At 41.2% G+C, this 22,415-nt stretch overlaps 1 non-coding gene across 1 annotated transcript; it reads right to left on the minus strand.

Annotated features, from left to right (window-relative positions):
- Positions 1 to 6,181: 6,181 nt before the first annotated feature.
- Positions 6,182 to 6,254, minus strand: TRNAP-UGG (transfer RNA proline (anticodon UGG)). Its single transcript has one exon. It is a non-coding gene; the product is annotated as a tRNA-Pro (tRNA).
- Positions 6,255 to 22,415: the final 16,161 nt, after the last annotated feature.

Genomic DNA, 22,415 nt, shown 5'->3' on the forward strand with positions numbered 1-22,415 from the left:
ATGGCAGAAAGACAGAAAAGTAGCAATGCTGAAGGCATAACGTGACTGATTGTGCAGTTTGCATTGGGCTTTCTTAATGAGTGAGAGTGAAAGGAGTATTGTAAGAGTGTATTTCCAGTTTGTATGTAAAGATAAGTTGGGTGCTGTGAGAAAAAGACTCAACCATGAAGGGACTCGAACCCTCAATCTTCTGATCCGAAGTCAGACGCCGTATCCTTTAGGCCACATGGTTACTGACTGCAACATGTTTGGGTGTTTAGGGTTAGATGGTATGAATGGATGTAGAACATATCAATTACAGGTGCGCAGGACAGGATCCCATACCGTTCTTCATCTTCTTTCCATCAAAGGAGTTTTTTCAAACAATATCTAGATAATTTCCAAAGTTTCATATCTTATGATGTGCTTTTTTGCCGTTAATCCTCCTATCTTCTTTTATTGAATACTCTGTTTTATGCTGCAATGGTATTTTTGGATTATTTGAAAAGAGAATGAAACTGCTTTGACAGTAGTTCAGACTTCCCATTTATTGACTTGCTAATTTGCTCCCTGAATTAGCTTATACAAGTGACATGAACAGGACCTTGACCTAATCACGTACCTGAAAGCCTGTCACCACCTCTAGAAATAAAATTCACAGCAGCTCAAAACATTCATTTTGAAAGAGAATATTTCAAGTGAGTCCAAGTTTAATTTCAATAAAGAAAGCTGTATAAAATGACACACTGCACATTTGGGTAACCAGCATGACACTTTTCAGTGAAGAAGTGGAATGGTTCTGTTGCAATATACTATCACCCTGGCAAGCTGCTATGAGGAAGCGTAAACAATATGATTAGGTTTCAGCAAAAATGTATTAGTTCAGGGTGTGCACCTCAGATAGACTTAAACTTACACACCCTGGTCTGTGAGAGTAGTGCCCTATCCATTGCGGCATTGAGGGTAATCTGCAAGACAGAGTTCCAAAATCATCCTTTCATCTCAGTTCATGGCCACATACAGTATTTCTGCAGTCATTCGTTTCACTTTTCTGTCTTTAATTAAACTGAACATTTTAAACCTCCGGCACCCACCACTTCAATCTTACTGTTTTTGTGCTATCATAGGGCCTTGGAACTTTTGGCAAGTGGACAGAAGCAGTCAGAGAACCACATCACAATACATACTCCTTTGCCTGATACCTTTCACAACAAACTGCTCTTGGAAAAAGAAGTTAACCGGTCCTTGCTCTCAGTCAGACACAGAAAGCCTATCACCACCTCTACGAACATATTTCAATCAAACCAATATATATCATTCAACAATTATGCCTCTGTATCAATATAACTACAACACGAGACAGAAAGGAATTTAAAAAACAATCTGCCCATTTGAATAACCAGCATAGTTTTAAGGACGTACAAATTGGAATGTGACAATTTCAGAGTTCCTCATTCATAAGAAGTCTGTGAGATAGTATCTCAGAAAGATCTCAACTTTATAGCAAAAATGGTTGTAAGGGTGATTTTTACCACACAATTGCAACTAGGTGCCTCAATCTGCAAGAGACCAGTCCTTGACAGATTACACAACTGGGGCAACAGCAAAGGCAGCAATTGTGTCAATCCTTTATGATTCTTCTCTAGTACTATACTTTTTCTGAGGGACAATTTGCATTATTCCTGGAGAAAATCATAGAGCTTCTACCCATGCATAGTTTCTGCTGTCTGCACGCACACACTCCCTGCACTGAATCTACCCACAGTTCTGTTCAGAATCATTGTGCCATGTCATATTGTTGTATACGTATTGCATATCCGTGGCATTTATGAAGAGGTACTTTGGTATGGCAGAAAGACAGAAAAGTAGCAATGCTGAAGGCATAACGTGACTGATTGTGCAGTTTGCATTGGGCTTTCTTAATGAGTGAGAGTGAAAGGAGTATTGTAAGAGTGTGTTTCCAGTTTGTATGTAAAGATAAGTTGGGTGCTGTGAGAAAAAGACTCAACCATAAAGGGACTCGAACCATCAATCTTCTGATCCGAAGTCATTCGCCTTATCCATTAGGCCACAAGGTCACTGACTGCAATATGTTTGGGTGTTTAGGGTTAGGTGGTATGAATGGATGTGGAACATATCAATTACAGGTGCGCAGGACAGGATCCCATACCGTTCTTCATCTTCTTTCCATCAAAGGAGTTTTTTCAAACAATATCTAGATAATTTCCAAAGTTTCATATCTTATGCTGTGCTTTTTTGCCGTTAATCCTCCTTTCTTCTTTTATTGAATACTCTGTTTTATGCTGCAATGGTATTTTTGGATTATTTGAAAAGAGAATGAAACTGCTTTGACAGTAGTTCAGACTTCCCATTTCTTGACTTGCTAATTTGCTCCCTGAATTAGCTTATTCAAGTGACATGAACAGGGCCTTGACCTAAGCACGTACCTGAAAGCCTGTCACCACCTCTAGAAATAAAATTCACAGCAGCTCAAAACATTCATTTTGAAAGAGAATATTTCAAGTGAGTCCAAGTTTAATTTCAATAAAGAAAGCTGTATAAAATGACACGCTGCACATTTGGGTAACCAGCATGACACTTTTCAGTGAAGAAGTGGAATGGTTCTGTTGCAATATACTATCACCCTTGCAAGCTGCTACGAGGAAGAGTAAACAAAATGATTAGGTTTCAGCAAAAATGTATTAGTTCAGGGTGTGCACCTCAGATAGACTTAAACTTACACACCCTGGTCTGTGAGAGTAGTGCCCTATCCATTGCGGCATTGAGGGTAATCTGCAAGACAGAGTTCCAAAATCATCCTTTCATCTCAGTTCATGGCCACATACAGTATTTCTGCAGTCATTCGTTTCACTTTTCTGTCTTTAATTAAACTGACCATTTTAAACCTCCGGCACCCACCACTTCAATCTTACCGTTTTTGTGCTATCATAGGGCCTTGGAACTTTTGGCAAGTGGACAGAAGCAGTCAGAGAACCACATCACAATACATACTCCTTTGCCTGATACCTTTCACAACAAACTGCTCTTGGAAAAAGACGTTAACCGGTCCTTGCTCTCAGACAGACACAGAAAGCCTATCACCACCTCTACGAACATATTTCAATCAAACCAATATATATCATTCAACAATTATGCCTCTGTATCAATATAACTACAACTCGAGACAGAAAGGAATTTAAAAAACAATCTGCCCATTTGAATAACCAGCAGAGTTTTAAGGGCGTACAAATTGGAATGTGACAATTTCAGAGTTCCTCATTCATAAGAAGTCTGTGAGATAGTGTTGGAAAATGGGTTATTGGTAAGGGCAGGTAGGTACCTACACCTAGCAACAAGCCACTAACCTCCACCTAGGTACAGTTAGGTCTCAGTAAATTAATCCCAGCTCAACCCTTGGTAGCTTGGCAACGAGCATCAAGGCTTAATTTAGGAGACAAAGTGTAAAGCATTCAAATATCACAAAACAGTAATCAAATAAAACACAGGAAACAGTTTAAAAATCCAAAACCAATTTATAAAAATAGCTTATATTTTTATCTTTAAAATGACACAAAAACGATTAAAATTGGTTCAGGGGAACCGGAGATATGAATTTTTAAAGAATTATTATTTTTCTAGCGCTTAGAAACAAAAAGCGCCAATCGGGTCATCTGGTTGCACCAGGACCGGGGCAAAGTCAAAGTTTCAGGCCGACCGCGATGGAGCCCTGCTCGGCTACAAGTCGCGGGAGGCCTCGGTTAAAAAGTTACCTTCTGACTTAGTCGTTTTTTCGAGATGAAAATCCTTCGACCGGGGTAAACCTGGATCTTGATCCGACGTCCGTGGAGCCCTTCTCGGATACGATGGCTGGGAGGTCCCGGTCAACTTTTTACCTTCGGACTTAGTCTCTTTTTCGGATGTTTTTCTTTACCGGGACGAACCACAAAGTCAGGCCGGGTCGCGGTTGAGGCAAGCCGGCTAGAATTTCCGCGGCGGGTCGGTCCCTCTCTGGAGCTTTTTTACAAAATTTGTCAAATCTTCTCCAAACTTCTGGGGCTTCACCCAGATGTTCTTTTAAGGTTCTTTTGGGGTCCACAGCTCACCCCAAGGGTCCAGAAGTTCTGTGATGGTCCTTGGGGGGTGCGGACTTCAACTCCCAAAATGCACCTGGCGCAAACTCCTTTTTGGCCACTGGACAGTGGTCAGCTGGTCACTTTTTCAGGAGTTGGCGCAGGGGACTCTGGATAGCAATTTTTCACCTGTAGCAAACAGGGAGTCCCTCCTTGAACCAGTTGAAGCCAGGCAAAGTCCTTCTTGTGGTGAAGCCCAAGTGTGCAGCTGGTGCAGTCCTTCTGAGTGCAGGTTCCAGGTGCAGGCCAGGGGTCCAGCAGGGCAGTCCTTCTTCTCCTTTAGTTCCTTCTTCTTGAAATTTGGTGGGGATCTGAGGTGTGGGGGCAGGTCTGCCAGTTTTATCCTTGCTCCTGGGTGAAAAGCAGGGGGGTCCTGGTCCTCCAATCAGGTACAGGGTCGTCCCCCTGTGATGACCACTTCCTGGGAAGTGTGGCAAAAATCCATCCCAAAAGGCAACAGTCTCTAAAAATCCAACATGGCTGAATCTGATTTTTGGAGGTTACATCTGGCTGAGCCCACCCACTGGTGTGGCTGAAAATCATAAACACACCCCTCTCCTGCCCTCTCCTAATCTAATCAAGGGGGCACCTAGCTGTCTGGGGTTGCAGGATGTGGAGGTGTTGCTGGGTGCTCCAGATGTCCTTCTCTGCCTTTGGAGACCAGTTTGGCAGCCCTCCCCCTTTCTGCCTCACCATCTGCTGAGGGGAGATTCTCTCCCCCAAGCACATTCCTTTGTGTGAAGCCAGGCCACTTCACACCTCATCAAGGCAGCCTGGCAGAAGCTGCTGCAGGCTGGCCAATCAGAGCACAGCAGCAAAAACAATGCAGAGCTGAAATTGGCAACTTTTTAGGTAAAGTCTAAACTTTTTACCTGAACAAGTTATATTAAATCCAACAACTGGAAGTTGTGGGATTTATTACAACAATTAATTTGATACCAAATTCTTGGTATGTAACATTTAAGGAGACATTAAAATTTAAAATAAAGTTTGCCCATTCTAGCCTATGAAGGCCATTTACTTCAATGAGGGAAAAACGAATTTGGCTGTTTTTACCTCACCAGGGCTTATAAATCTATTTTTATAAAGTCCCTGCTTATAGTTACATGGCACCCAGCCCTAGGGGCACATAGGGCACACCTTAGGGGTGACTTATATGTAAAAATAAGGTAGTTTAAGACTTTGGAAGTACCTTTAATTCCAAAGTCGAATTTGCATATAACTTTAATTTAAAAGCAGCCAGCAAGGCAGGCTTGCTTTTAAAATGACACTGGGCACCTCAGCAGTGCACCTAGGTGTGCACCACCTATGCTGTGGTCCCTAAACCTACATGCCCTACCATATACTAGGGACTTATAGGTAGGTTAACTTAGCCAATTATAATTAGCCTAATTTGCATATCCATTTTACACAGAGCACAGGCCCTGGGACTGGTTAGCAGTACCCAGGGCACCTTCAAAGTCAGGAAAACACCAGCAAAAAGAGGAAAATGGGGGCAAAAAGTTATGGGGCCTCTGCAATCAGCCCTGTTTTCTCACAGATAGTATCTCAGAAAGATCTCAAGTTTATAGCAAAAATGGTTGTAAGGGTGATTTTTACCACACAATTGCAACTAGGTGCCTCAATCTGCAAATGACCAGTCCTTGACAGATTACACAACTGGGGCAGCAGCAAAGGCAGCAATTGTGTCAATCCTTTATGATTCTTCTCTAGTACTATACTTTTTCTGAGGGACAATTTGCATTATTCCTGGAGAAAATCATAGAGCTTCTACCCATGCATAGTTTCTGCTTTCTGCACGCACACACTCCCTGCACTGAATCTACCCACAGTTCTGTTCAGAATGATTGTGCCATGTCATATTGTTGTATACGGATTGCATATCCGTGGCATTTATGAAGAGGTACTTTGGTATGACAGAAAGACAGAAAAGTAGCAATGCTGAAGGCATAACGTGACTGATTGTGCAGTTTGCATTGGGCTTTCTTAATGAGTGAGAGTGAAAGGAGTATTGTAAGAGTGTGTTTCCAGTTTGTATGTAAAGATAAGTTGGGTGCTGTGAGAAAAAGACTCAACCATGAAGGGAATCGAACCCTCAATCTTCTGATCCCAAGTCAGACGCCTTATCCATTAGGCCACATGGTCACTGACTGCAATATGTTTGGGTGTTTAGGGTTAGGTGGTATGAATGGATGTGGAACATATCAATTACAGGAGCGCAGGACAGGATCCCATACCGTTCTTCATCTTCTTTCCATCAAAGGAGTTTTTTCAAACAATATCTAGATAATTTCCAAAGTTTCATATCTTATGCTGTGCTTTTTTGCCGTTAATCCTCCTTTCTTCTTTTATTGAATACTCTGTTTTATGCTGCAATGGTATTTTTGGATTATTTGAAAAGAGAATGAAACTGCTTTGACAGTAGTTCAGACTTCCCATTTCTTGACTTGCTAATTTGCTCCCTGAATTAGCTTATACAAGTGACATGAACAGGGCCTTGACCTAAGCACGTACCTGAAAGCCTGTCACCACCTCTAGAAATAAAATTCACAGCAGCTCAAAACAATCATTTTGAAAGAGAATATTTCAAGTGAGTCCAAGTTTAATTTCAATAAAGAAAGTTTATAAAATGACACGCTGCACATTTGGTTAACCAGCATGACTCTTTTCAGTGAAGAAGTGGAATGGTTCTGTTGCAATATACTATCACCCTGGTAAGCTGCTACGAGGAAGAGTAAACAATATGATTAGGTTTCAGCAAAAATGTATTAGTTCAGGCTGTGCACCTCAGATAGACTTAAACTTACACACCCTGGTCTGTGAGAGTAGTGCCCTATCCATTGCGGCATTGAGGGTAATCTGCAAGACAGAGTTCCCAAATCATCCTTTCATCTCAGTTCATGGCCACATACAGTATTTCTGCAGTCATTCGTTTCACTTTTCTGTCTTTAATTAAACTGACCATTTTAAACCTCCGGCACCCACCACTTCAATCTTACCGTTTTTGTGCTATCATAGGGCCTTGGAACTTTTGGCAAGTGGACAGAAGCAGTCAGAGAACTACATCACAATACATACTCCTTTGCCTGATACCTTTCACAACAAACTGCTCTTGGAAAAAGACGTTAACCGGTCCTTCCTCTCAGACAGACACAGAAAGCCTATCACCACCTCTACGAACATATTTCAATCAAACCAATATATATCATTCAACAATTATGCCTCTGTATCAATATAACTACAACTCGAGACAGAAAGGAATTTAAAAAACAATCTGCCCATTTGAATAACCAGCAGAGTTTTAAGGACGTACAGATTGGAATGTGACAATTTCAGAGTTCCTCATTCATCAGAAGTCTGTGAGATAGTATCTCAGAAAGATCTCAAGTTTATAGCAAAAATGGTTGTAAGGGTGATCTTTACCACACAATTGCAACTAGGTGCCTCAATCTGCAAGAGACCAGTCCTTGACAGATTACACAACTGGGGCAACAGCAAAGGCAGCAATTGTGTCAATCCTTTATGATTCTTTTCTAGTACTATACTTTTTCTGAGGGACAATTTGCATTATTCCTGGAGAAAATCATAGAGCTTCTACCCATGCATAGTTTCTGCTTTCTGCACGCACACACTCCCTGCACTGAATCTACCCACAGTTCTGTTCGGAATGATTGTGCCATGTCATATTGTTGTGTACGTATTGCATATCCGTGGCATTTATGAAGAGGTACTTTGGTATGGCAGAAAGACAGAAAAGTAGCAATGCTGAAGGCATAACGTGACTGATAGTGCAGTTTGCATTGGGCTTTCTTAATGAGTGAGAGTGAAAGGAGTATTGTAAGAGTGTATTTCCAGTTTGTATGTAAAGATAAGTTGGGTGCTGTGAGAAAAAGACTCAACCATGAAGGGACTCGAACCCTCAATCTTCTGATCTGAAGTCAGAAAACTTATCCATTAGGCCACATGGTCACTGACTGCAGTATGTTTGGGTGTTTAGGGTTAGGTGGTATGAATGGATGTGGAACATATCAATTACAGGTGCGCAGGACAGGATCCCATACCGTTCTTCATCTTCTTTCCATCAATGGAGTTTTTTCAAACAATATCTAGATAATTTCCAAAGTTTCATATCTTATGCTGTGCTTTTTTGCCGTTAATCCTCCTTTCTTCTTTTCTTGAATACTCTGTATTATGCTGCAATGGTATTTTTGGATTATTTGAAAAGAGAATGAAACTGCTTTGACAGTAGTTCAGAGTTCCCATTTCTTGACTTGCTAATTTGCTCCCTGAATTAGCTTATTCAAGTGACATGAACAGGGCCTTGACCTAAGCACGTACCTGAAAGCCTGTCACCACCTCTAGAAAATACAATTCACAGCAGCTCAAAACATTCATTTTGAAAGAGAATATTTCAAGTGAGTCCAAGTTTAATTTCAATAAAGAAAGCTGTGTGAAATGAGACGCTGCACATTTGGGTAACCAGCATGACTCTTTTCAGTGAAGAAGTGGAATGGTTCTGTTGCAATATACTATCACCCTGGCAAGCTGCTACGAGGAAGAGTAAACAATATGATTAGGTTTCAGCAAAAATGTATTAGTTCAGGGTGTGCATCTCAGATAGACTTAAACTTACACACCCTGGTCTGTGAGAGTAGTGCCCTATCCATTGCGGCATTGAGGGTAATCTGCAAGACAGAGTTCCAAAATCATCCTTTCATCTCAGTTCATGGCCACATACTGCGCCGAATTTGCGTCGTTTTTTTCGACGCAAATTCGACGCTAAACTAACGCCAACTAACGCCATATTTATACTATGGCGTTAGACGCTTTGGGCGCCAAAGTGCCCGGAGTGTGCGTCATTTTTTAGAGTGAACCCCTTCCTTGCGTTAATGATATGCAAGGGAGGCGTTCCCGTCTTAAAAAATGACTCCCAGGCCTTTACGTGGTATTTATACTCCCGGGCAAAAATGACGCCCGGGAGTGGGCGTGGCCAAAAACGGCGCATTTGCGCCGCTTTTTAACGCCTGGGTCAGGCATGGCGTTAAGGGACAAGTGGGCTCAAAATGAGCCCAGAGTGCCCTCCCCTGCCCCCAGGGACCCCCCCTGCCACCCTTGCCCACCCCAGGAGGACACCCAAGGACGGAGGGACCCATCCCATGGACATTAAGGTAAGTTCAGGTAAGTTTTTTTATTTTTATTTTTTTGGCATAGGGGGGCCTGATTTGTGCCCCCCTACATGCCACTATGCCCAATGACCATGCCCAGGGGACAGAAGTCCCCTGGGCATGGCCATTGGGCAAGGGGGCATGACTCCTATCTTTACAATGATAGGAGTCATGTTGATGGGGGATGGGCGTCGAAAAAAAATGGCGCAAGTCGGGTTACGACGATTTTTTCGACGTAACCTGACTTGCCCCATTTTAAGACACCCATACGCCATTTTCCCCCTATGCCGGCGCTGTCTGGTGTACGTGGCTTTTTTCCTCGCAAACCAGGCAGCGCCGGTCTGCTTGCGCCGGCTAACGCCATTCCATAAATACGGCGCCCGCATGGCGCTTCAGAATGGCGTTAGACGGCGCATAATTTTTTGACGCTAAACTGCGTTAGCGCAGTTTAGCGTCAAAAAGTATAAATATGGGCCACAGTATTTCTGCAGTCATTCGTTTCACTTTTCTGTCTTTAATTAAACTGACCATTTTAAACCTCCGGCACCGACCACTTCAATCTTACCGTTTTTGTGCTATCATAGGGCCTTGGAACTTTTGGCAAGTGGACAGAAGCAGTCAGAGAACCACATCACAATACATACTCCTTTGCCTGATACCTTTCACAACAAACTGCTCTTGGAAAAAGACATTAACCGGTCCTTGCTCTCAGACAGCCACAGAAAGCCTATCACCACCTCTACGAACATATTTCAATTAAACCAATATATATCATTCAACAATTATGCCTCTGTATCAATATAACTACAACTCGAGACAGAAAGGAATTTAAAAAACAATCTGCCCATTTGAATAACCAGCAGAGTTTTAAGGACGTACAGATTGGAATGTGACAATTTCAGAGTTCCTCATTCATAAGAAGTCTGTGAGATAGTATCTCAGAAAGATCTCAAGTTTATAGCAAAAATGGTTGTAAGGGTGATCTTTACCACACAATTGCAACTAGGTGCCTCAATCTGCAAGAGACCAGTCCTTGACAGATTACACAACTGGGGCAACAGCAAAGGCAGCAATTGTGTCAATCCTTTAATATTCTTTTCTAGTACTATACTTTTTCTGAGGGACAATTTGCATTATTCCTGGAGAAAATCTTAGAGCTTCTACCCATGTTTAGTTTCTGCTTTCTGCACGCACACACTCCCTGCACTGAATCTACCCACAGTTCTGTTCGGAATGATTGTGCCATGTCATATTGTTGTGTACGTATTGCATATCCGTGGCATTTATGAAGAGCTACTTTGGTATGGCAGAAAGACAGAAAAGTAGCAATGCTGAAGGCATAACGTGACTGATTGTGCAGTTTGCATTGGGCTTTCTTAATGAGTGAGAGTGAAAGGAGTATTGTAAGAGTGTATTTCCAGTTTGTATGTAAAGATAAGTTGGGTGCTGTGAGAAAAAGACTCAACCATGAAGGGACTCCAACCCTCAATCTTCTGATCTGAAGTCAGAAGCCTTATCCATTAGGCCACATGGTCACTAACTGCAATATGTTTGGGTGTTTAGGGTTAGGTGGTATGAATGGATGTGGAACATATCAATTACAGGTGCGCAGGACAGGATCCCATACCGTTCTTCATCTTCTTTCCATCAATGGAGTTTTTTCAAACAATATCTAGATAATTTCCAAAGTTTCATATCTTATGCTGTGCTTTTTTGCCGTTAATCCTCCTTTCTTCTTTTATTGAATACTCTGTTTTATGCTGCAATGGTATTTTTGGATTATTTGAAAAGAGAATGAAACTGCTTTGACAGTAGTTCAGACTTCCCATTTCTTGACTTGCTAATTTGCTCCCTGAATTAGCTTATTCAAGTGACATGAACAGGGGCTTGACCTAAGCACGTACCTGAAAGCCTGTCACCACCTCTAGAAAATACAATTCACAGCAGCTCAAAACAATCATTTTGAAAGAGAATATTTCAAGTGAGTCCAAGTTTAATTTCAATAAAGAAAGTTTATAAAATGACACGCTGCACATTTGGGTAACCAGCATGACTTTTTTCAGTGAAGAAGTGGAATGGTTCTGTTGCAATATGCTATCACCCTGGTAAGCTGCTACGAGGAAGAGTAAACAATATGATTAGGTTTCAGCAAAAATGTATTAGTTCAGGCTGTGCACCTCAGATAGACTTAAACTTACACACCCTGGTCTGTGAGAGCAGTGCCCTATCCATTGCGGCATTGAGGGTAATCTGCAAGACAGAGTTCCCAAATCATCCTTTCATCTCAGTTCATGGCCACATACAGTATTTCTGCAGTCATTCGTTTCACTTTTCTGTCTTTAATTAAACTGACCATTTTAAACCTCCGGCACCCACCACTTCAATCTTACCGTTTTTGTGCTATCATAGGGCCTTGGAACTTTTGGCAAGTGGACAGAAGCAGTCAGAGAACCACATCACAATACATACTCCTTTGCCTGATACCTTTCACAACAAACTGCTCTTGGAAAAAGACGTTAACCGTTCCTTGCTCTCAGACAGACACAGAAAGCCTATCACCACCTCTACGAACATATTTCAATCAAACCAATATATATCATTCAACAATTATGCCTCTGTATCAATATAACTACAACTCGAGACAGAAAGGAATTTAAAAAACAATTCCCATTTGAATAACCAGCAGAGTTTTAAGGACGTACAGATTGGAATGTGACAATTTCAGAGTTCCTCATTCATAAGAAGTCTGTGAGATAGTATCTCAGAAAGATCTCAAGTTTATAGCAAAAATGGTTGTAAGGGTGATCTTTACCACACAATTGCAACTAGGTGCCTCAATCTGCAAGAGACCAGTCCTTGACAGATTACACAACTGGGGCAACAGCAAAGGCAGCAATTGTGTCAATCCTTTATGATTCTTTTCTAGTACTATACTTTTTCTGAGGGACAATTTGCATTATTCCTGGAGAAAATCATAGAGCTTCTACCCATGCATAGTTTCTGCTTTCTGCACGCACACACTCCCTGCACTGAATCTACCCACAGTTCTGTTCGGAATGATTGTGCCATGTCATATTGTTGTGTACGTATTGCATATCCGTGGCATTTATAAAGAGGTACTTTGGTATGGCAGAAAGACAGAAAAGTAGCAATGCTGAAGGCATAACGTGACTGATTGTGCAGTTTGCATTGGGCTTTCTTAATGAGTGAGAGTGAAAGGAGTATTGTAAGAGTGTATTTCCAGTTTGTATGTAAAGATAAGTTGGGTGCTGTGAGAAAAAGACTCAACCATGAAGGGACTTGAACCCTCAATCTTAAGTCAGACGCCTTATCCAGTAGGCCACATGGTCACTGACTGCAATATGTTTGGGTGTTTAGGGTTAGGTGGTATGAATGGATGTGGAACATATCAATTACAGGTGCGCAGGACAGGATCCCATACCGTTCTTCATCTTCTTTCCATCAATGGAGTTTTTTCAAACAATATCTAGATAATTTCCAAAGTTTCATATCTTATGCTGTGCTTTTTTGCCGTTAATCCTCCTTTCTTCTTTTATTGAATACTCTGTATTATGCTGCAATGGTATTTTTGGATTATTTGAAAAGAGAATGAAACTGCTTTGACAGTAGTTCAGACTTCCCATTTCTTGACTTGCTAATTTGCTCCCTGAATTAGCTTATACAAGTGACATGAACAGGGCCTTGACCTAAGCACGTACCTGAAAGCCTGTCACCACCTCTAGAAAATACAATTCACAGCAGCTCAAAACATTCATTTTGAAAAAGAATATTTCAAGTGAGTCCAAGTTTAATTTCAATAAAGAAAGCTGTGTAAAATGACAACCTGCACATTTGGGTAACCAGCATGACTCTTTTCAGTGAAGAAGTGGAATGGTTCTGTTGCAATATACTATCACCCTGGCAAGCTGCTACGAGGAAGGGTAAACAATATGATTAGGTTTCAGCAAAAATGTATTAGTTCAGGGTGTGCACCTCAGATAGACTTAAACTTACACACCCTGGTCTCTGAGAGTAGTGCCCTATCCATTGCGGCATTGAGGGTAATCTGCAAGACAGAGTTCCAAAATCATCCTTTCATCTCAGTTCATGGCCACATACAGTATTTCTGCAGTCATTCGTTTCACTTTTCTGTCTTTAATTAAACTAACCATTTTAAACCTCCGGCACCCACCACTTCAATCTTACCGTTTTTGTGCTATCATAGGGCCTTGGAACTTTTGGCAAGAGGACAGAAGCAGTAAGAGAACCACATCACAATACATACTCCTTTGCCTGATACCTTTCACAACAAACTGCTCTTGGAAAAAGACATTAACCGGTCCTTGCTCTCAGACAGACACAGAAAGCCTATCACCACCTCTACGAACATATTTCAATGAAACCAATATATATCATTCAACAATTATGCCTCTGTATCAATATAACTACAACTCGAGACAGAAAGGAATTTAAAAAACAATCTGCCCATTTGAATAACCAGCAGAGTTTTAAGGAAGTACAGATTGGAATGTGACAATTTCAGAGTTCCTCATTCATAAGAAGTCTGTGAGATAGTATCTCAGAAAGATCTCAAGTGTATAGCAAAAATGGTTGTAAGGGTGATCTTTACCACACAATTGCAACTAGGTGCCTCAATCTGCAAGAGACCAGTCCTTGACAGATTACACAACTGGGGCAACAGCAAAGGCAGCAATTGTGTCAATCCTTTATGATTCTTTTCTAGTACTATACTTTTTCTGAGGGACAATTTGCATTATTCCTAGAGAAAATCTTAGAGCTTCTACCCATGTTTAGTTTCTGCTTTCTGCACGCACACACTCCCTGCACTGAATCTACCCACAGTTCTGTTCGGAATGATTGTGCCATGTCATATTGTTGTGTACGTATTGCATATCCGTGGCATTTATGAAGAGGTACTTTGGTATGGCAGAAAGACAGAAAAGTAGCAATGCTGAAGGCATAACATGACTGATTGTGCAGTTTGCATTGGGCTTTCTTAATGAGTGAGAGTGAAAGGAGTATTGTAAGAGTGTATTTCCAGTTTGTATGTAAAGATAAGTTGGGTGCTGTGCGAAAAAGACTCAACCATGAAGGGACTCGAACCCTCAATCTTCTGATCTGAAGTCAGAAGCCTTATCCATTAGGCTACATGGTCCCTGACTGCAATATGTTTGGGTGTTTAGGGTTAGGTGGTATGAATGGATGTGGAACATATCAATTACAGGTGCGCAGGACAGGATCCCATACCGTTCTTCATCTTCTTTCCATCAATGGAGTTTTTTCAAACAATATCTAGATAATTTCCAAAGTTTCATATCTTATGCTGTGCTTTTTTGCCGTTAATCCTCCTTTCTTCTTTTATTGAATACTCTGTTTTATGCTGCAATGGTATTTTTGGATTATTTGAAAAGAGAATGAAACTGCTTTGACAGTAGTTCAGACTTCCCATTTCTTGACTTGCTAATTTGCTCCCTGAATTAGCTTATTCAAGTGACATGAACAGGGCCTTGACCTAAGCACGTACCTGAAAGCCTGTCACCACCTCTAGAAAATACAATTCACAGCAGCTCAAAACAATCATTTTGAAAGAGAATATTTCAAGTGAGTCCAAGTTTAATTTCAATAAAGAAAGTTTATAAAATGACACGCTGCACATTTGGGTAACCAGCATGACTCTTTTCAGTGAAGAAGTGGAATGGTTCTGTTGCAATATACTATCACCCTGGTAAGCTGCTATGAGGAAGAGTAAACAATATGATTAGGTTTCAGCAAAAATGTATTAGTTCAGGCTGTGCACCTCAGATAGACTTAAACTTACACACCCTGGTCTGTGAGAGCAGTGCCCTATCCATTGCGGCATTGAGGGTAATCTGCAAGACAGAGTTCCCAAATCATCCTTTCATCTCAGTTCATGGCCACATACAGTATTTCTGCAGTCATTCCTTTCACTTTTCTGTCTTTAATTAAACTGACCATTTTAAACCTCCGGCACCCACCACTTCAATCTTACCGTTTTTGTGCTATCATAGGGCCTTGGAACTTTTGGCAAGTGGACAGAAGCAGTCAGAGAACCACATCACAATACATACTCCTTTGCCTGATACCTTTCACAACAAACTGCTCTTGGAAAAAGACGTTAACCGGTCCTTGCTCTCAGACAGACACAGAAAGCCTATCACCACCTCTACGAACATATTTCAATCAAACCAATATATATCATTCAACAATTATGTCTCTGTATCAATATAACTACAACTCGAGACAGAAAGGAATTTAAAAAACAATTCCCATTTGAATAACCAGCAGAGTTTTAAGGACGTACAGATTGGAATGTGACAATTTCAGAGTCCCTCATTCATAAGAAGTCTGTGAGATAGTATCTCAGAAAGATCTCAAGTTTATAGCAAAAATGGTTGTAAGGGTGATCTTTACCACACAATTGCAACTAGGTGCCTCAATCTGCAAGAGACCAGTCCTTGACAGATTACACAACTGGGGCAACAGCAAAGGCAGCAATTGTGTCAATCCTTTATGATTCTTTTCTAGTACTATACTTTTTCTGAGGGACAATTTGCATTATTCCTGGAGAAAATCATAGAGCTTCTACCCATGCATAGTTTCTGCTTTCTGCACGCACACACTCCCTGCACTGAATCTACCCACAGTTCTGTTCGGAATGATTGTGCCATTTCATATTGTTGTGTACGTATTGCATATCCGTGGCATTTATGAAGAGGTACTTTGGTATGGCAGAAAGACAGAAAAGTAGCAATGCTGAAGGCATAACGTGACTGATTGTGCAGTTTGCATTGGGCTTTCTTAATGAGTGAGAGTGAAATGAGTATTGTAAGAGTGTATTTCCAGTTTGTATGTAAAGATAAGTTGGGTGCTGTGAGAAAAAGACTCAACCATGAAGGGACTCGAACCCTCAATCTTCTGATCTGAAGTCAGATGCCTTATCCATTAGGCCACATGGTCACTGACTGCAATATGTTTGGGTGTTTAGGGTTAGGTGATATGAATGGATGTGGAACATATCAATTACAGGTGCGCAGGACAGGATCCCATACCGTTCTTCATCTTCTTTCCATCAATGGAGTTTTTTCAAACAATATCTAGATAATTTCCAAAGTTTCATATCTTATGCTGTGCTTTTTTGCCGTTAATCCTCCTTTCTTCTTTTATTGAATACTCTGTATTATGCTGCAATGGTGTTTTTGGATTATTTGAAAAGAGAATGAAACTGCTTTGACAGAAGTTCAGACTTCCCATTTCTTGAGTTGCTAATTTGCTCCCTGAATTAGCTTATTCAAGTGACATGAACAGGGCCTTGACCTAAGCACGTACCTGAAAGCCTGTCACCACCTCTAGAAAATACAATTCACAGCAGCTCAAAACATTCATTTTGAAAGAGAATATTTCAAGTGAGTCCAAGTTTAATTTCAATAAAGAAAGCTGTGTAAAATGACACGCTGCACATTTGGGTAACCAGCATGACTCTTTTCAGTGAAGAAGTGGAATGGTTCTGTTGCAATATACTATCACCCTGGCAAGCTGCTACGAGGAAGAGTAAACAATATGATTAGGTTTCAGCAAAAATGTATTAGTTCAGGGTGTGCACCTCAGATAGACTTAAACTTACACACCCTGGTCTGTGAGAGTAGTGCCCTATCCATTGCGGCATTGAGGGTAATCTGCAAAACAGAGTTCCAAAATCATCCTTTCATCTCAGTTCATGGCCACATACAGTATTTCTGCAGTCATTCTTTTCACTTTTCTGTCTTTAATTAAACTAACCATTTTAAACCTCCGGCACCCACCACTTCAATCTTACCGTTTTTGTGCTATCATAGGGCCTTGGAACTTTTGGCAAGTGGACAGAAGCAGTCAGAGAACCACATCACAATACATACTCCTTTGCCTGATACCTTTCACAACAAACTGCTCTTGGAAAAAGACATTAACCGGTCCTTGCTCTCAGACAGACACAGAAAGCCTATCACCACCTCTACGAACATATTTCAATGAAACCAATATATACCATTCAACAATTATGCCTCTGTATCAATATAACTACAACTCGAGACAGAAAGGAATTTAAAAAACAATCTGCCCATTTGAATAACCAGCATAGTTTTAAGGACGTACAAATTGGAATGTGACAATTTCAGAGTTCCTCATTCATAAGAAGTCTGTGAGATAGTATCTCAGAAAGATCTCAAGTTTATAGCAAAAATGGTTGTAAGGGTGATTTTTACCATACAATTGCAACTAGGTGCCTCAATCTGCAAGAGACCAGTCCTTGACAGATTACACAACTGGGGCAACAGCAAAGGCAGCAATTGTGTCAATCCTTTATGATTCTTCTCTAGTACTATACTTTTTCTGAGGGACAATTTGCATTATTCCTGGAGAAAATCATAGAGCTTCTACCCATGCATAGTTTCTGCTTTCTGCACGCACACACTCCCTGCACTGAATCTACCCACAGTTCTGTTCAGAATGATTGTGCCATGTCATATTGTTGTATACGTATTGCATATCCGTGGCATTTATGAAGAGGTACTTTGGTATGGCAGAAAGACAGAAAAGTAGCAATGCTGAAGGCATAACGTGACTGATTGTGCAGTTTGCATTGGGCTTTCTTAATGAGTGAGAGTGAAAGGAGTATTGTAAGAGTGTGTTTCCAGTTTGTATGTAAAGATAAGTTGGGTGCTGTGAGAATAAGATTCAACCATGAAGGGACTCGAACCCTCAATCTTCGGATCCGAAGTCAGACCCCTTATCCATTAGGCCACATGGTCACTGACTGCAATATGTTTGGGTGTTTAGGGTTAGGTGGTATGAATGGATGTGGAACATATCAATTACAGGTGCGCAGGACAGGATCCCATACCGTTCTTCATCTTCTTTCCATCAAAGGAGTTTTTTCAAACAATATCTAGATAATTTCCAAAGTTTCATATCTTATGATGTGCTTTTTTGCCGTTAATCCTCCTTTCTTCTTTTATTGAATACTCTGTTTTATGCTGCAATGGTATTTTTGGATTATTTGAAAAGAGAATGAAACTGCTTTGACAGTAGTTCAGACTTCCCATTTCTTGACTTGCTAAATTGCTCCCTGAATTAGCTTATACAAGTGACATGAACAGGGCCTTGACCTAAGCACGTACCTGAAAGCCTGTCACCACCTCTAGAAATAAAATTCACAGCAGCTCAAAACAATCATTTTGAAAGAGAATATTTTAAGTGAGTCCAAGTTTAATTTCAATAAAGAAAGCTGTATAAAATGACACGCTGCCCATTTGGGTAACCAGCATGACTCTTTTCAGTGAAGAAGTGGAATGGTTCTGTTGCAATATACTATCACCCTGGCAAGCTGCTACGAGGAAGAGTAAACAATATGATTAGGTTTCAGCAAAAAAGTATTAGTTCAGGGTGTGCACCTCAGGTAGACTTAAACTTACACACTCTGGTCTGTGAGAGTAGTGCCCTATCCATTGCGGCATTGAGTGTAATCTGCAAGACAGAGTTCCAAAATCATCCTTTTATCTCAGTTCATGGCCACATGGAGGGGCATATTTATACTCCGTTTGCGCCGAAATTGCGTCGTTTTTTTGACGCAATTTCGACGCAAAACTAACTCCATATTTATACTTTGGCGTTAGACGCGTCTAGCGCCAAAGTCCATGGAGTTAGCGTCATTTTTTGGCGTGAACACCTTCCTTGCGTTAATGAGATGCAAGGTAGGCGTTCCCGTCTAAAAAAATTACTCCCAGGCATGTTCGTGGTATTTATACTCCCGGGCAAAAATCACGCCCGGGAGTGGGCGGGCCAAAAAACCCTGCATTTGCGCTGGATTTTAACGTCTGGGTCAGGGCAGGCGTTAAGGGACCTGTGGGCTCAGAATGAGCCCAGAGGTGCCCTCCCCTGCCCCCAGGGACACCCCCTGCCACCCTTGCCCACCCCAGGAGGACACCCAAGGATGGAGGGACCCACCCCAGGGACATTAAGGTAAGTTCAGGTAAGTATTTTTTTTATTTTTTTTTGTGGCATAGGGGGGCCTGATTTGTGCCCCCCTACATGCCACTATGCCCAATGACCATGCCCAGGGGACAGAAGTCCCCTGGGCATGGCCATTGGGCAAGGGGGCATGACTCCTGTCTTTGCTAAGACAGTAGTCATGTTAATGGGGGATGGGCGTCGTAAAAAAATGGCGCAAATCAGGTTAAGACGATTTTTTGGACTCAACCTGACTTGCCCCATTTTGAGACGCCCATACACCATTTTCCCCTTCGCCGGCGCTGCCTGGTGTACGTGGTTTTTTCCCACGCACACCAGGCTGCGCCGGTCGGCTAACGCCGGCTAACGCCATTCTATAAATACGGCGCCCGCATGGCGCTTCAGAATGGCGTTAGACGGCGCTAATTTATTTGACGCTAAACTGCGTTAGCGCAGTTTAGCGTCAAAAAGTATAAATATGGCCCACAGTATTTCTGCAGTCATTCGTTTCACTTTTCTGTCTTTAATTAAACTGCCCATTTTAAACCTCCGGCACCCACCACTTCAATCTTACCGTTTTTGTGCTATCATAGGGCCTTGGAACTTTTGGCAAGTGGACAGAAGCAGTCAGAGAACCACATCACAATACATACTCCTTTGCCTGATACCTTTCACAACAAACTGCTCTTGGAAAAAGACGTTAACCGGTCCTTGCTCTCAGACAGACACAGAAAGCCGATCACCACCTCTACGAACATATTTCAATCAAACCAATATATATCATTCAACAATTATGCCTCTGTATCAATATAACTACAACTCGGGACAGAAAGGAATTTAAAAAACAATCTGCCCATTTGAATAGCCAGCAGAGTTTTAAGGACGTTCAAATTGGAATGTGACAATTTCAGAGTTCCTCATTCATAAGAAGTCTGTGATAGATAGTATCTCAGAAAGATCTCAAGTTTATAGCAAAAATGGTTGTAAGGGTGATTTTGACCACACAATTGCAACTAGGTGCCTCAATCTGCAAGAGACCAGTCCTTGACAGATAACACAACTGGGGCAACAGCAAAGGCAGCAATTGTGTCAATCCTTTATGATTCTTCTCTAGTACTATACTTTTTCTGAGGGACAATTTGCATTATTCCTGGAGAAAATCATAGAGCTTCTACCCATGCATAGTTTCTGCTTTCTGCACGCACACACTCCCTGCACTGAATCTACCCACAGTTCTGTTCAGAATGATTGTGCCATGTCATATTGTTGTATACGTATTGCATATCCGTGGCATTTATGAAGAGGTACTTTGGTATGGCAGAAAGACAGAAAAGTAGCAATGCTGAAGGCATAACGTGACTGATTGTGCAGTTTGCATTGGGCTTTCTTAATGAGTGAGAGTGAAAGGAGTATTGTAAGAGTGTGTTTCCAGTTTGTATGTAAAGATAAGTTGGGTGCTGTGAGAAAAAGACTCATCCATGACGGGACTCGAACCCTCAATCTTCTGATCCGAAGTCAGACACCTTATCCATTAGGCCACATGGTCACTGACTGCAGTATGTTTGGGTGTTTAGGGTTAGGTGGTATGAATGGATGTGGAACATATCAATTACAGTTGCGCAGGACAGGATCCCATACCGTTCTTCATCTTCTTTCCATCAAAGCAGTTTTTTCTAACAATATCTTTTCAATTTCCAAAGTTTCATATCTTATGATGTCCTTTTTTGCCGTTAATCCTCCTTTCTTCTTTTATTGAATACTCTGTTTTATGCTGCAATGGTATTTTTGGATTATTTGAAAAGAGAATGAAACTGCTTTGACAGTAGTTCAGACTTCCCATTTCTTGACTTCCTAATTTGCTCCCTGAATTAGCTTATACAAGTGACATGAACAGGGCCTTGACCTAAGCACGTACCTGAAAACCTGTCACCACCTGTGGAAATAAAATTCACAGCAGCTCAAAGCAATCATTTTGATAGAGAATATTTCAAGTGAGTCTAAGTTTAATTTCAATAAAGAAAGCTGTATAAAATGACACGCTGCACATTTGGGTAACCAGCATGACTCTTTTCAGTGAAGAAGTGGAATGGTTCTGTTGCAATATACTATCACCCTGGCAAGCTCCTACAAGGAAGAGTAAACACTATGATTAGGTTTCAGCAAAAATGTATTAGTTCAGGGTGTGCATCTCAGATAGACTTAAACTTACACACCCTGGTCTGTGAGAGTAGTGCCCTATCCATTGCGGCATTGAGGGTAATCTGCAAGACAGAGTTCCAAAATCATCCTTTCATCTCAGTTCATGGCCACATAGAGTATTTCTGCAGTCATTCGTTTCACTTTTCTGTCTTTAATTAATCTGACCATTTTAAACCTCCACCACCCACCACTTCAATCTTACCGTTTTTGTGCTATCATAGGGCCTTGGAACTTTTGTCAAGTGGACAGAGGCAGTCAGAGAACCACATCACAATACATACTCCTTTGCCTGATACCTTTCACAACAATTTGCTCTTGGAAAAAGACGTTAACCGGTCCTTGCTCTCAGACAGACACAGAAAGCCTATCACCACCTCTACGAACATATTTCAATCAAACCAATATATATCATTCAACAATTATGCCTCTGTATCAATATAACTACAACTCGAGACAGAAAGGAATTTAAAAAACAATCTGCCCATTTGAATAACCAGCAGAGTTTTAAGGACGTACACATTGGAATGTGACAATTTCAGAGTTCCTCATTCATAAGAAATCTGTTAGATAGTATCTCAGAAAGATCTCAAGTTTATAGCAAAAATGGTTGTAAGGGTGATTTTTACCACACAATTGCAACTAGGTGCCTCAATCTGCAAGAGACCAGTCCTTGACAGATTACACAACTGGGGCAACAGCAAAGGCAGCAATTGTGTCAATCCTTTATGATTCTTCTCTAGTACTATACTTTTTCTGAGGGACAATTTGCATTATTCCTGGACAAAATCATAGAGCTTCTACCCATGCATAGTTTCTGCTTTCTGCACGCACACACTCCCTGCACTGAATCTTCCCACAGTTCTGTTCAGAATTATTGTGCCATGTCATATTGTTGTATACGTATTGCATATCCGTGGCA

Source organism: Pleurodeles waltl, chromosome 4_1, assembly GCF_031143425.1.
Source record: "Pleurodeles waltl isolate 20211129_DDA chromosome 4_1, aPleWal1.hap1.20221129, whole genome shotgun sequence".
NCBI lineage: Eukaryota > Metazoa > Chordata > Amphibia > Caudata > Salamandridae > Pleurodeles > Pleurodeles waltl.